Here is a 14,244-nt window from a genome sequence, read left to right as displayed (position 1 = left end):
ATTATAATAAGGGGGCAAATGAGCTTGCCCGCTTAGTTGCAGCTGACTTCAAAACCGCTGAGCCCACCTCGTGGTCACTCATACTAGCGAATGCACGCCGACCATGTCAGACCGTACTCTTGGGAACAAAGCAACAACAAACAGGCATTCACTGCTGCAAAATTTTCCTAAGACTACTGCAGAATCTTCACTAGAGAAATGCGTAAGCCTAAGCGTTGCTGTGTTGTCCGCCATTTTGCCACTTGCACATCTTTCCTTGATGGTACATGGTACCATTCTTTTTTTTGAATATACTAACTAGCTACTCTTCCGCCAGTGACACTGGGCCTTTCCTTTCCTGTAAACCATTTGTCACTTAATTAAGCTTCGATGGAGGTGATGCCGATGCTGAAGCAGTGGCAGTGGGCTGACACTCCCATAGAAACGAAAGCGTGAAAAAAATCGCTGGAGACACTAGCGGCTCCTGTTTTGAAGGGACAATTTCACTACGCCAGCTTTTCCAAGCCTTCAGCGCAGCGCCTGTATTCACCTTCAAGTGACCTTGATAGATACTGTGCCTTTCCTTTTGATAAACCAATTTACAATGGAAGCGAACGCTTCACTACACTAGGTATAGAAGACTTTGTGTGAAACAAAATTTGGCCTTCAAGTGACCTTGACCTATTTAAATGTGGGTGCCCACGATTTTGTGGTGTTCACCAAAATGTATACAATGCCTTCTTTTCCGCAAAACTTAATTTAAATAAAACTCCTCCGTGTGCGATGTCAGTGCACTACAGTGCAGGTTAAAGATCCCATGTGGTCAAAATTACCCAGGAGCCCGCACACAATAAGTGCGACATACTGGGCCTTTCCCTTCATTCAACCAATCATTATTAAATCAAAATTCTGCAAAATCACCGATTGAAAAGCGGGTGTTCAAGAGGCTATCGCTGCAGCACTCGCTCTATCACTAGGTTCAAGCCATGCTTAAACCCCCAATTTTTTTTTTTGCCGGTAAACACTTGCATCGCTAAAATGCATTTGTACACACCCGAGAGCATAACGAGATATTTAACCTCCTGAGACCCGAGATATGATGTAATAAAAACCAGGTAACTTTTTTACTGAATTCAATTTGTCAGAGTACACAGATAATTCTGTTGTCATTCTATATTTTCTATGCCAATTCTTTGAAAAGTTATCAGATGTGCAATATATTGCACATTGGGACTAAGTAAGTTGTCAAAAAAGCCATAAAACATGATGTCATTGACACAAGCTTTTGACCCCTCTGGTCTCATTCCTTATGGGATTTTTTGCAGCAGTTGCAACCGGCTGTCAAGCCCGAGAATAGGCTACACTTGCAGCCTTGAAACTTTGTCCTTTCGCTGCAGCCGGGGTTCCGACACCTGCCTGCAGACTTTAGGTCCATGAGCTCCGGCATGTGTGACGCACCCAGTTTGCGCACGGATGGTGAGGGAAGTGGCACTTCTGGCTTCCACAGTTGCAAGGCTTTGCAATCACTTTCAGCTGAGGCGGACCCTTTGTCGGAGGCAAGCAGAAAATGGGTGAGCACAAGCTTAAAGTCCAGCAGTTGCATGATGTTTCTTCTCGATGTGTCCAGCTCACGATGGTCTTGCTTGTAAAGCAGCCAAAAGTTCAACTGCAACTTTCTTTCGCTCTTTGTTTGAAAATCGTGTGCACCCATCCACAGGCTCCATGTCCACGTGGGTGGAGGCCAACGCGATCGGTTTGTTGACGTACCAGTTCGTGATGCATATGCTAGAAACAGTGCCTACACACTGAGACATTGCCTCATGACCTTCTGTACGCATTTCTCGGTCACCTTTGAGCTTGAGCCCGATCGGAAGGCATGGTTTCATGATTGTGCCTGTGCCCCTGAGATTCTTCTCAGCCAATGACTCAAGAAGATGCGTTCTTGTAAAATATCTATCAAAATACAGTGAGCTTCCACACAGTAAAGTCTTTGGAAGCTTCAGCACAACGGCAGCTCTGATTCCATCTTTGTTTTGTGTGAGGCTTCCTTTTCCCTGAAAGATTTCAAAATTTAAGACAAGGCCTTGAGGGCTTGCCAAGATAAAGTTCTTCAGGCCTGTTGGGTTGGGCTTTCCAGGTACGAACTGCTTCGCTGGGCACTTACCGGTGAAGGGAATAATCTGCTCGTCAATGCAGATGTTTGGTGAGCGTGGCAAAGTGAGGCAAGCGTTTCTGATAACGTCAAGAAGAGGGCGGACTTTCCATAGCCAATCGGTTTCTTTACCTTCATCGGAAACTGCGAGGTTGTTGCCGACCTTTAGGTTCAATCGGATGAGAAAAAACCGATCCCTGGTTATTTTGTCAGCTACGGCTGCACACGCGTTCCTCGGCTCCAATACATTTTAGCTCGAGGATAACCGAAGGCACTCATGAGCAATGCAGCTCAAAGGAATACCTTCATTTCCCCAGGAGATGAGTTTAGTGACCGTCCTGTGCGCTGGCAGCACGAAACTCAGTCATTTCGTGGAAAAGTTGAAACGCCTGCTCATCCATGTACCTGGAGTAGTACCATTTCGCACACTAGCCATCTCTTTTGTCCGCCGTAGACGACGGTACATCAGGTAAATCGGGAAGGACGGATGCGTAGATTTGCTTCCAAGGCCACCTTTCGCGAGAAGGCATGACTGGGTTGCAAACACCGTTATCGCCGTCATTGACATTGGTGTCCGAATCGTAGTGGCAATCCTGCTCCTCTTCATCTGTAATAAATACAACAAATGACATAAGGGGACAGAAGTGGGGTGCAGCTAAAATTTAAAACGAACGGCATACATGACATTTTACCTAGGATTCGGTCGCACTGCTCATTCGCTTCTGCACCATATGGGGCATCTTCAGAGTCTGACAAGTCCAAGTCGGAACTGTCCCCTTTTGCCGCAATCCGCTCAAGAATTTCAACGGCAGAAGTATCGGCGGCATCTAAAGAGATTTTTTTATTATTTATTTGCAATAAATAGACCCCTAATTTCAATAGGCAGCGAGCAAATCAAAATAATTGATTCTGTAAAATGTAGTCACATTGTCCTGACGTGCAACCTGTTGCACATCGAGTTTACAAGTGACCTGAAGAAGAAAAGTGAAGGCGAAAATCGCGGTGGTGAATGAGACCTTAGTGTTTCATGAGCTCGTAAAACGATATTCAAGAGCATCACAGCAGTTTTAAATACATGAAAATGATTTATCTTGGTGGCGGCGCTAGAAAACCTCTGGACGGAAAGTCGCCATTTTTGTTTGTTACATTGAGCATGCATGAAACAACAGATGCTGCTGCCCGTGTAGAGAAAGTGGCTGGTGGCCTGCCTCGCACATTATTTTATACAAATTTAAAGGGAGAAATCATATTTCTCCTTCTTGGATTTTAGAAAATATGTTAATGCCTTTTAAAACTCACTGAGGAAATGATGAAACAACAGAGAAAGAAATAATTTTCTGACATCCACTGACAAGAGAAAAAAGAAATTACCCATGATTATGTTACTTTCTAATGCGAAATTTGAGCAGAGCCCATCATCTGTTTCACCTTTTCGATAGATTGAGGCAAAGATTTCGAGCAAGACACGTATGTACAATTACAGACCACTTTTTTTAATTTTTCACACGTATTCCTTCAAGAAAAGCTCCACTAACAGTTCTTGGCTGTCATGAAAGAAGCTTTGTGGTCGGAGAAATGAAGAAAGCAATTGAGGGAATGCACGCACCGTGATCCGCTGATAGCGAGCTGGCCCAACAGGAGAACACCCTCGCCGTGCTCTCCTCGCCGCCACGCAGGAAGAGGGGGGGACCCCCTCCCTCTTTCTGCATGGCGGCGACGGTGTTCACAGAGAAAGATACTGCGCCTTTCCCTTCCTATGAACCAATTATTACCTACGCAGTCACGTTGTCTTAACTCGCTAGCGGCGGCAGCAGAATCAGTCAGCCGCTGCTAGCGCTGCCTCCGGCGACCCCCCCCCCCTACTCCCCCCCCCCTTCATTTTCTCGTGTTCTCCGGTTGCTGCGCGCGCTCGTGCCCCCATCGTTCATCGCTGAGTGTACCCCCCCCCCCCCTCCTCTTCGAAGCGCCGGCTCGAACTGGGGGGATGAGGGGGGGGGGGGGGGGGGGGACCTGGTTACGAAGCCGACGCCGACGCGAAACCTAGGAACGGGAGCCAAAGAGCGGCGCTCTAACAGATGGCAGCCTGCTTCATATCCATGCAGTCCTTATACAATATCAAAGCACGGAGGGTTCTCAGAGCCTTTTTAAATGCTGCTGGGGGGGTCTCAGACCCCCTTAGACCACCCTGACTCTAAGCCCTGATTACCCCCCCCCCCCCCCCCACCTTTTTCTTCTTGCGTGGCGGCGACGGTGTTCTCCGGTTGCCGAAGCGCCGGCTCGTCATCAGCGGATCATGGCGCGTGCATCCCAAGCCGAAACGCAGAGCCACGTTTACTTGACTCACTAGCGGCGTCAGCGGCGTCAGTCAGTCGCTGCTATCTTTTCGCCGCGCAACGTTCCTATGGGCCTATGCGCTGCCTCCCGCGACCTCCCGATAACTTAATCACTTCTTCGTTCCTCCTCCAACGCCACCCATTTGCGACGGCAATCAGCGCCGGATCGGTGGCGGTTGGTTGGTTGGTTCATAGGAAGGGAAAGGCGCAGTATCTGTCACACTTGCTCTGTGGACACCTGAACCGCGCCGTAGGGGAAGGGATTAAGGTGGGATTGAGAGTGGATAGAGAGAAAGGGGGGCCGTAGTGGAGGGCTACGGAGTAATTTCGACCACCTGGGGATCTTTAACGTGCGCTGACATCGCACAGCACACGGACGCCACTTCGTTTCGCCTCCATTGAAACGCAGCCGCCGAGGCCGGGATTCGATCCCGGGAACTCCGGCACAGTAGTCGGGCGTCTTACCACTGCACCACCCCGGCGGGGCGGATCTCAATATGTGCACCGCCCGAGCCGAAACGCATAGCCGCCGCCGTTCGCCACTGCGAACCGCCTGCCTAAAAGTTGTAATTTACATACATGTCATGCTCGAAATCTTTACCTCAGTCTATCGAAAAAGGTGTAACAGCCAATCAACTGCGCTCAAATTTCGCATTAGGAAGTGACGTAATCGTCGGCATTTTTTTTTTTCTTTCTTAGAGGCGCGCTGCTCAGTCAAAAGGTGCGACACGCGGGAATGTAGAGTGGGCGCCGATTCTGGAGTTCGTAATTTCTTGCTTTCATTCTTCCGGAGGCTTGACGAGGTGGCTGGTATGCGAAGCGACGCAGGAACTCGGAGCGGCGACTCAATTGGGTGTTTGCTTTACTCGTCGTAATAAAAACGTGCAAGGCCCGTACGCAGGGCCACAAATATATTGAGCACCTTGAGTACCTGCGCTTGAGTTATTTACACGCACGCACGCCCACACACAGTTTTTTTTTTGTAGTGGCGGGAAAGAACTGTTTAGACTGAGAGCGTCTTCAAAGGGCGAGTAAACGTTGACACTTTGAATTTAGCTGTGAAGTTTTGTACAAGACGTCGGTTAGCTTACGGACAGACAATTTTCCGTCACTATACTTGTTTCACGTAACGGGCGTAACTTGGGGTGCAAAAGCGGCCTATCGAGCCCTGTGCTCTAACGCGCCATGCACAGAAGCAATCTGATCTTTAGCGCTCCTGCCGCTCAGGCCAAAGCAGGCCATATACCTCACTGCTAGCAAAAAAAAAAAAAAAAAAAAAAAAAAAAAAAAAAAAAAAAAATCGACGATTACATTACTTCTAATGCGAAATTTGAGCGCAGCTCATTGGCTGTTTCACATTTAATCCACATTGCATAAGGATATCGGACGGTACCCTTTAACAGTTTTCAACCGACATGCGTCTGTGGTTTTCGGGATTAGTATGATGTGACCACAAGAGGTAGAAGAGATGGCAGCGACTGACTGATACAGCTGACGCCGCCAACGCGCGGTCGCCGCCACGAAGGAAGAGGGAGGTGGGGGAGAGCGCGCGCTGTCCCAGCTGCGGAGCTGGGGACAACGGTGACCGAAACCCAGGAACGGACACCAAAGAGCTTCAAAATATGATGCTTTTCTCTGTGAGTGTGTGCATTCTCGGTTACTGCACATGTTATACCCTGCAGTTCGGTGTGGGTGCTCGCATTATTCATGAATTATCATCTCTGCAGTGTGTCCTACTTGAGCTCTGAAGCGTGCCTTTCATAACTGGTTCACAGGAATGGAAAGGCGCTGTATCATTCACACTTGTTTCTGTGGACACACGAATCGCGCCATAAGGGAAGGATGGAAGGTGGGAATGAAAGTGGAACTGGGTTACGAGGGACAACGCTGACGGCAACGCGAAACCCAGGAACGGGCGCCAAAGAGCTGCGCTCTAAAAAAAAAAGGTAGGAAGTAAGCATGCATACTGCAAGCTCTGCATGGCGGAAGGCAACTCCCAAGCTGTCACTCGTTTGAAATCGCGCCGTCTGCATTGGCCAGCCTCCCCGCCCCTCCTTTCATCCTTTCCGCACGCACTGCAAGAAAAATTTTTTTGCGTGCTGTTGGATGCTTTGGACGGCTAGACCTCGATGCCACTACTCGTTTGAAGGGGAGGCGGAGGTGGTGAAGGGTGGCTGTTCCTGGCCCTACGGGGCTGGGACGGTAGGTCAACGCCGCTTGCGGCGGAGGCTAGCCTGCCACCGAATTTTTATCTGTTGCAGGCCGTCATTGCACCCGCCACCACTTAGGTGGTGGACGACGGCTGTTGCGGCGCGCGTCTTTCTCTCCCTCTTCCTTTCCTTTCTTTCTTCTCTATTTTCTCTTCTGTCTGCACGAGGCAGCGGAGGAGGCTCAGCTACAGAGCCAGTAGCAAGCCCGTGCATTTTCTTTTCCTTCTTCCTACAACCACAACTACAATAACAAAAACAACAACAACACTCGTTTGAACGCGCTTCTAGACCAGCCTGACAGCCCCTCCTGTCATCCTCCCCGCGCGGTGGACTTGAGAGCACGGTGTAAGCTTGAGAGATATCTTGCAGCCCCCCTACCACTCCTTCCCAGTAGAATGAAAGAAATAATCACCAGGAGAATACGCAAAAATGGCGTGCACATTACGTCACTTTTGTGCCATGCGATTGCGCGCCCCGGGCCTGCAAAAATGTCCTCCCATTTTAATGGATCTGAGGCGGTGTATGTCATGTGGCCAGATAACTTTTTCGCAACTGCTTTCAACAGAGGTGTAGCTCGTTTCGAAATTAACCTGCGAACATAAATGTATCGTGCCCCATGAGTGTTGTGCAAAGCCCAACACTTCCCCTTACTGGTGATACTACGCGGTGAGGAAGAGGAGCTTTTCACATGAAGAAATAAAGGCTTCTATAGAGCCATGCGAAGCGCAAGCTGTGAACGTCCTTTGCCACTATCGCCATCACTGGCCGTGGCACTGTTAAGACATTCCCTCCATGTATATTCCCGACGCGAGGCCACACACTGCTGAATAATGCGTAGAAAAAAAAGGTTCATTTTTAATAATAATTTTAATTAGTTGTGGTTTAACTCTGGTTAACCCCAGTTGAATAGCAACAGCAACGGCGGAAGCTTCTTTTGCCTGCTACATTATTCCCCTATATCACGCCCTATCGCTACATTACATGAGGGCACTTTTCTTCCTCTCCTTCGCGGCTGTTCAAGGTCAACCGTGGTGATCGTGAGCTATGCAAGGGCTCGAAACCTGGCTCTGTATTACTATCGCAATAATAATTGGCCCACAGAAAGGGAAAGGCACGGTAACTGTCTAGCTTGTTTTCTGTGGACACCGCGCCGTAAGGGAAGGGATGAAGGTAGGAGTGAAAGTGGAAAGAGAGAAAATGGAGCCGTAGTGGAGCGCTACGGAGTAATTTCTACCACCTGGGGATCTTTAACGTGCGCTGACATCGCAACAGCCCACGGATGCCACTTTGTTTCCCTTCCATCGAAACGCAGCCGCCCGTGGTTGGGATCGAACCCTGGCATTCCGGCACAGTAGTCGGGCGTCTTACCACTTGCACCACCGCGGCAGGGCAATTTTTTTCAAATCTTATTTACCCGGCAACAAATGTGTCTCGTCTTGTTACTCTCACACCAACACAACCACGGGGAGCTCAACACTCAAATCTTACTGGAAACAAAGACCAGACGAGCTGCTCTCCATGTCCCTTCAATGAGTAAGCAAGGTCGGTCTTGCACTTCTCCACGACGAATGCACAGCCCACACAAGAGCGGACGCTTGAATGGAGGGGTGTCCCCATCTCTGGCCTACGAGTGCACTCCGTGATAACTGTATCCCTGCCATCGTACGCTGCCGTGCGATTCCACCTCGCTTTCTCCCCTCAAGCACAAGCAGCGGACACAATAACATGGACTTTGTGTAAGCGAGCCAAGTTGTGGAACGCAATACCACAACTCAACTGTGAACAGCCTCTTATCAATGGTCAGGCTAAGTGAAAGCTAATAAACACAAACAACAAAGCACCTCTTACACTCACACCAGGGACAGTATATTATGCCATTAAATAAAAATTAAGGCCTGTTTTTTTTTAATGTTTTTTTTTTTTTTAACTTTCAGGAGAGGGCTGCTAGCAACCGAGATCAGCGAGTAGGGCAAGTCTCTCGAGAAATGGTGTGCAATGCATACTAACCCGATCGAACGTTGACTAACCCTACAGTTCTGAGGTTCATAAATTAGTTTGGATGCACTAAACTCACCTAGCAGCGCTTAAGTCGAGCAGTGCCATACCTTACACAACGGTCACCAAACAGCGCAGTCCCGAAGCTGGTTATGAGGGCCACTAGCGGAGGGATCCACGGACTGAAGTATATAAACACCTAATTTTACTCCATCGTTTTCACCTTTCAATAAAAGACTCGCTGTGCGGTATTCACCTGTGCCAGCCAAGTCATTGATTTAATTTCTTTCCCGACGCTGTATCAGTTTAACTGACCCAAACGATGGCTGTGACATGCTGCTGGTGTTAAGATCACACGAGGGATAACAACTCGATAATCACTGATACGCAGCCTAAAATATCGCCTCCTAGCTTTGCTGTGCCCGCGCAATCACGTCGGTGAAGTCACACAGGGATCTATAAACGCTGGCCCGGTCTCTCTTCCGACATTAACATATTTGCACCAATGAAGGATGCCTCTTTGGCTTGCGTACGTCCTTTGCACGTGAACGTTTTCGCGAATGCTTACAGGGCGCATTCTCGGCGCTTGCGCGCGTAGCTGTATTTGCGAGCACATTTTGCGCTGACTCGCCGAACCTTTAACCGCGAAGTTTTCGAGAAAGCTGTATAGCCTCGCTCTCTCTAGACGTATGGCTGCGCTTGGGTGGATGTCTGCAAGTAATTACTCCCTTATTACAAATCTACTCTACCTTGGCGGATGCCTCTAAACGTTCAACCAACACAGTTCCCACTTCGAGTTATCGATCAGTTCACTCTAGTCCTACACCTGATCTCATGCTGACCATCCATGGTTACCTCAGTTGGTAGAGCGACTGCTTCGGAATTGCGGTGGTCTCGGGTTCGAATTTCAGTTCAGAATTTTTTTTTACTGCGAAGTTTAGGTTTCCTCTGCAGCCCGCTTGGGTGGACGTCAGCGAGTAAATTACTCCCTTTATTACAAACCTACTCCACCTTCGGGGATGCCCCTAATTGGTCCGTTCGATTCACCTGCACCTGCTTAGTCTCACAAGGTATCTGCAGCACTGCGAAAGGCAGAGGAGCCCTTGCAATTGTGCTCCTAAGTGCCTCTCGCCCCTGTGCACTATAATAGAGAATTGTGCGCCTACTGTCACCGCCGCCTATTTGGGGGGTTAGGGGCGCGTAGGAGCACAATTGCCTATTGTAGTGCGCGTGATCCTGATTGGACCGGGGTGCCTCTGTCTTTCGCAGTGCTGCAGTGTTCAGAAACAGGCACGAAAAATTAGTACGCTATGTTTAACTATGGTTTAACTTCACCACAGCACTTAAGCCCGGCACTATAATAGAGAATTGTGCGCCTACTGTCACCGCCGCCTATTTGGGGGGTTAGGGGCGCGTAGGAGCACAATTGCCTATTGTAGTGCGCGTGATCCTGATTGGACCGGGGTGCCTCTGTCTTTCGCAGTGCTGCAGTGTTCAGAAACAGGCACGAAAAATTAGTACGCTATGTTTAACTATGGTTTAACTTCACCACAGCACTTAAGCCCGGCCAGCCTCATCTAGAGCTGGAATGACAACAAACGACGTATATGCCTCACGTGATCTAAAATCAGGCGCGCCGTCATCGCATAACATATTGTTACGGACCAGGAAGGAGGAAGAAGCAGGTAGTGGCACGGGCAGGAGCGCTCGCGCTAGACCCGCTAGCAATTCATTAAACGTCATCTACCACCGCCATCGGTCATGTTCTGTCGTCTTTCTTCATCTGCTTGCCGCATCGTAACATTTTGTTGGAGGCGCGAGGTACTTCATCATTACCCCCTCATCTTGGTCCGGAGCTTCGACGCCCTGCGACTTCGTGCGCCATCGGTTGAAGGTGAGGAGGCATCGCATGGCTGTTCCCAAGCCTGCCGGACCAAGCAAGACCTTGCCGTTCCTCCGCCCCGTCCCCCCGCCCCGACCACAAGACACGACGAAGGAGAGACTGTCCCGAGACGCCACACATGACCACAAGACACAAGGAAGAGACCCGAACGACCATATGTGACCCCACTGACCTAATATGCCGACCAAGTACCCAAGACACCACTACACTGGAAGACATCCTCCCCTGCCTATTGACCTCCGCCATGGGGTCGTGGCGACGTGTGGCCTGAGAGTGTCCTGGGCCAAGGTTCACTGGGAATCATCGTGCCGGCAAGCCGTTCTCTTCTTCTTCAAGCATCCAGACAACACGCCCATCATCATGCCATGAACTCATCAACATCGATAAACTTCCTCGTCCACGATCGGGATGATCGCTCGGTGGCCCCGGGTCATGTTACGGACCAGCAAGGAGGAAGAAGCGGGCAGTGGCGCGGGCAGGAGCGCTCGCGCTAGGCCCGCGAACATTAAGACGTCATCAACCATCGCCATCGGTCAAGTAACAATATATTTCGCATTTCGCCTTAAATGTGAACCAATTAAAAACAATTGTTAACTTCAATACACTTACTTACCGACAAAGGTAACCGGAGGCAAGCATTCCAACTCGACCCCTGTTCCCCCAAATCAAGAGAGAGAGAGAGAGAGAGAGAGAGAGAGAGAGAGAGAGAGAGAGAGAGAAAACATTTATTGCTCTAAAAAGTTTCTGGTTTTAGCGGCGGGCCGATGTCTTCATATCTTCGGCCTATTCACAAGGTCGGCGCCCCTATTCCAGGGCACCGCTGAGTCTTGCTGCTTCGCAGGCGTGTCGCACCAGTGCCCTTTGGGCCGTGAGCTCGCTGCTGGTCAGCAGACCCTCCCATTGTTCCGCACTCGGGTTATTTAGTTTGTGGAAGGCTCTGTTTCGTTCGCATTCCCATGTGATGTGGTATAGTGTGGGGGTTGCCCCGCACCACGGGCATGTGTCCCTGTATTGTGTAGGGAACATCTTGTGTAGTATGTATAGATTGTGGAAAGTCCCTGCTTGCAGTCTCCGCCAGCAGACCGCCTCGTGCTATGTTAATGATGTGTGGGGTGGTGGGTATTTGAATCTCCGCCCTCTGTGGCAGTTTAGTATTTCTGTATACGTTGGTTCCACCGTTATGGGGTCCTCCAGGGCTTCTGACTGCCCTGCTCGGTTCGTGATCTCGCGAACTAGGCTGTCTACCCTCGAGTTACCCTCTATCCCGGTGTGTGCCGGTATCCAGAAAATCCTATGTCTTAAGGTCTTATTTGGAAGCCTTGCTTCGAGGAGGATGCTCAGCGCTTCCTTGCTTATTTTGCCCCGTGTGTAGTTTCTGCATGCTGCTTTGGAGTCTGTTAGGATTATGAGAGATTTGTTCCTACGGTAACCTTCGGCGGCCGCTAGAGCTACGGCAGCCTCCTCCCCCTCCGTTACCGTACAGTTTCTTAACGTCGCACTGCTGATTGGTTCCCCCATGTGGTCTACCACTGCTGCCGCGACTCTGAACTTTCTGGTCCTGCGGTCCCATGGGTATAGGGCCGCGTCTGTGTATACCGTATTTTCCATTGTGGCTAGGTTCCGCTGCACATAGTCTGCCCTGGCCTGCCTTCTAGCGGCGTGGAGGTTGGGATCCATGTTTCTCGGCAGGGGGCTGACATCCAGTGTTTGACGGACCTCGTCTGGAATGGTGGCTGTTCTATCTACGATCCCTTCTACGTCGTGTCCTAATCTCCATAGGAGCTTGCGGCCGGTGACTGTCTGTTGGAGCCTGACTATTTGCGCACTTAGCTGGGCGTCCGTTAGTTCTTCGAATGTGTTTTTTTAGGCCCATTTGTAGCAGCTTTTCATTTGATGTGTTTTTTGGTAGGTGGAGTGCCGTCTTGTACGCTATTCTTAGCAGCGCCTCCGTCTGTTTTGTCTTTCTTGGTCATGCGGTGGTATGGCAACGAGTACGTGACTCTGCTGACTATCAGGCTTTTGACGAGCTTGATCGTGTCGCTTTCCTTCATCCCGCTTCTGTTCTGCGATACCCTCTTTATCATGCGGCTTACTTGTTCTGTTGACGTCTTGAGTAGACTGATTGTGTGGGTACATCTTCTGAAAACTTATAAAGGTTCTCGCACTTCCCGTCCACTGAGACACGTGACCGGAAGCTGAGAACCGAAACCGAAAGTTGGCTGGCGGCCATTTTGGCTCCCAATTACACACTTAATTGCCTCGAATTAATTTCCTAAAAAATCCACACCAACCATTTTGTCACTTGCACGCCTTTCCCTGACGCTCTATCCGATGGTACCATTCTTTTTTTCCGCCGAGTACCTGGCCTGAAGATGTTAAGTCGCAACTACGACACCGCGCACGACGTACGCTGCCAAAAACAGACGCGCGTCTCTCGAGAACAGCCGCGCGACAGAAATGGGCGGAGACATCGCACAGCACACGGGTGCCTTGGGTCGCCGCGGCCGGGATCTGATCATCCCACATCCTTGGGCACAACAGACGAGCGCCCTAACCACTGACTAATGTAATTAGGCAGACTCAAAAGACACCATCCCTCGTTTCTTTACACCAGAATTCATCGCTGCAAAGTATCTGCAATGCAGCCATTAGACTAACTGATCCGCCGTCTTAACAAGGATTACCACATTGAGAGACAAAGCAGGGACCACCACGAGTTTCCAACAATCGCCTCTCGGCATACGGTTCAAGATCACTAATTCACCAGCGGCGCACAAGATACAGGACGAAGGTGAGACGCAAAATGTTCAGACGTTTTGCAGCGTGAATATCAAGCTCCAGCTGCCGAAACAGCGCACATTATAGGCCGGTCTACCAGCTTTATCGACCGGTCGAAACTCGGAATCAACTGAAAGCATGGCGCTATCTTCCTAGGCGTCCGTCGTGCCCAAGCGGAAAACCAAAATCGCTGTTAGGCTGGCATGCCAGTGACCGCCGCCTCAATGGAGTTGAGTTTGTTGTCAGTGAGGCTTTATCTCCTTCCAAGAGAAAACCGCAGCGCAAAAGAGAGCCCCTGCGGTTCGGGTATTTCAATTAGAAAAAAATATGCGCAGCCAACGAGGGCGACACCAAATTTTACTTAAAAAAGAAAAAAAAAAAGTTCTGGGCTATTTCTACCAAGAAAAGAATGGTGTCTTTCGCAGCGCAGATCATAAACCTAACCATTTTTCTTTTCTCACCAAATCTTCCCCGATGCTGTCACCCATCCGGAAGACAACAAAACGTTGGGCTGAACGTTAAAACCACCGCAGTACACGCAAAACGAAACGGTAGCGCATGGAACGCACAAGGCCGCTGCCAGCCGCTCTCCTAATCAACTCCTCCGTAAATAACACGCCTTCACAATCCACACTCAAATACTACACTTCCCAGACTTCCCTCTAGACTACGCACAAAAGATCGGAACTTACCCCGATTCGGACGGCACCTCATTTGGCGAACAGTAGTAAAAAATAAATAAAAAAAGAACGCGAAACACCCAAAAAATCGAACAAAAGCGACCACCCTCCCCATCCAATCTGACCACTGCTCCTCACACCAAACAACACTAGAAGAGAATAAAAGAAAGCACCCCGCTGGCCTCCCCACCCCCGCTCCCCGACAAACCCCCCA

At 49.7% G+C, this 14,244-nt stretch overlaps 1 protein-coding gene across 9 annotated transcripts in view; it reads right to left on the bottom strand.

Annotated features, from left to right (window-relative positions):
* Positions 1-14,244, bottom strand: part of LOC146181356 (lysine-specific demethylase 4A-like) — an 81,995-nt gene that overhangs the window by 66,418 nt on the left and 1,333 nt on the right. The gene's annotated exons all lie outside the window — the stretch shown is intronic.

This window comes from Amblyomma maculatum, chromosome 8 (genome assembly GCF_055883805.1).
Source record: "Amblyomma maculatum isolate TAMU_Amacu chromosome 8, ASM5588380v1, whole genome shotgun sequence".
Lineage (NCBI taxonomy): Eukaryota > Metazoa > Arthropoda > Arachnida > Ixodida > Ixodidae > Amblyomma > Amblyomma maculatum.
This window is presented reverse-complemented; position numbering and strand designations above follow the sequence as displayed.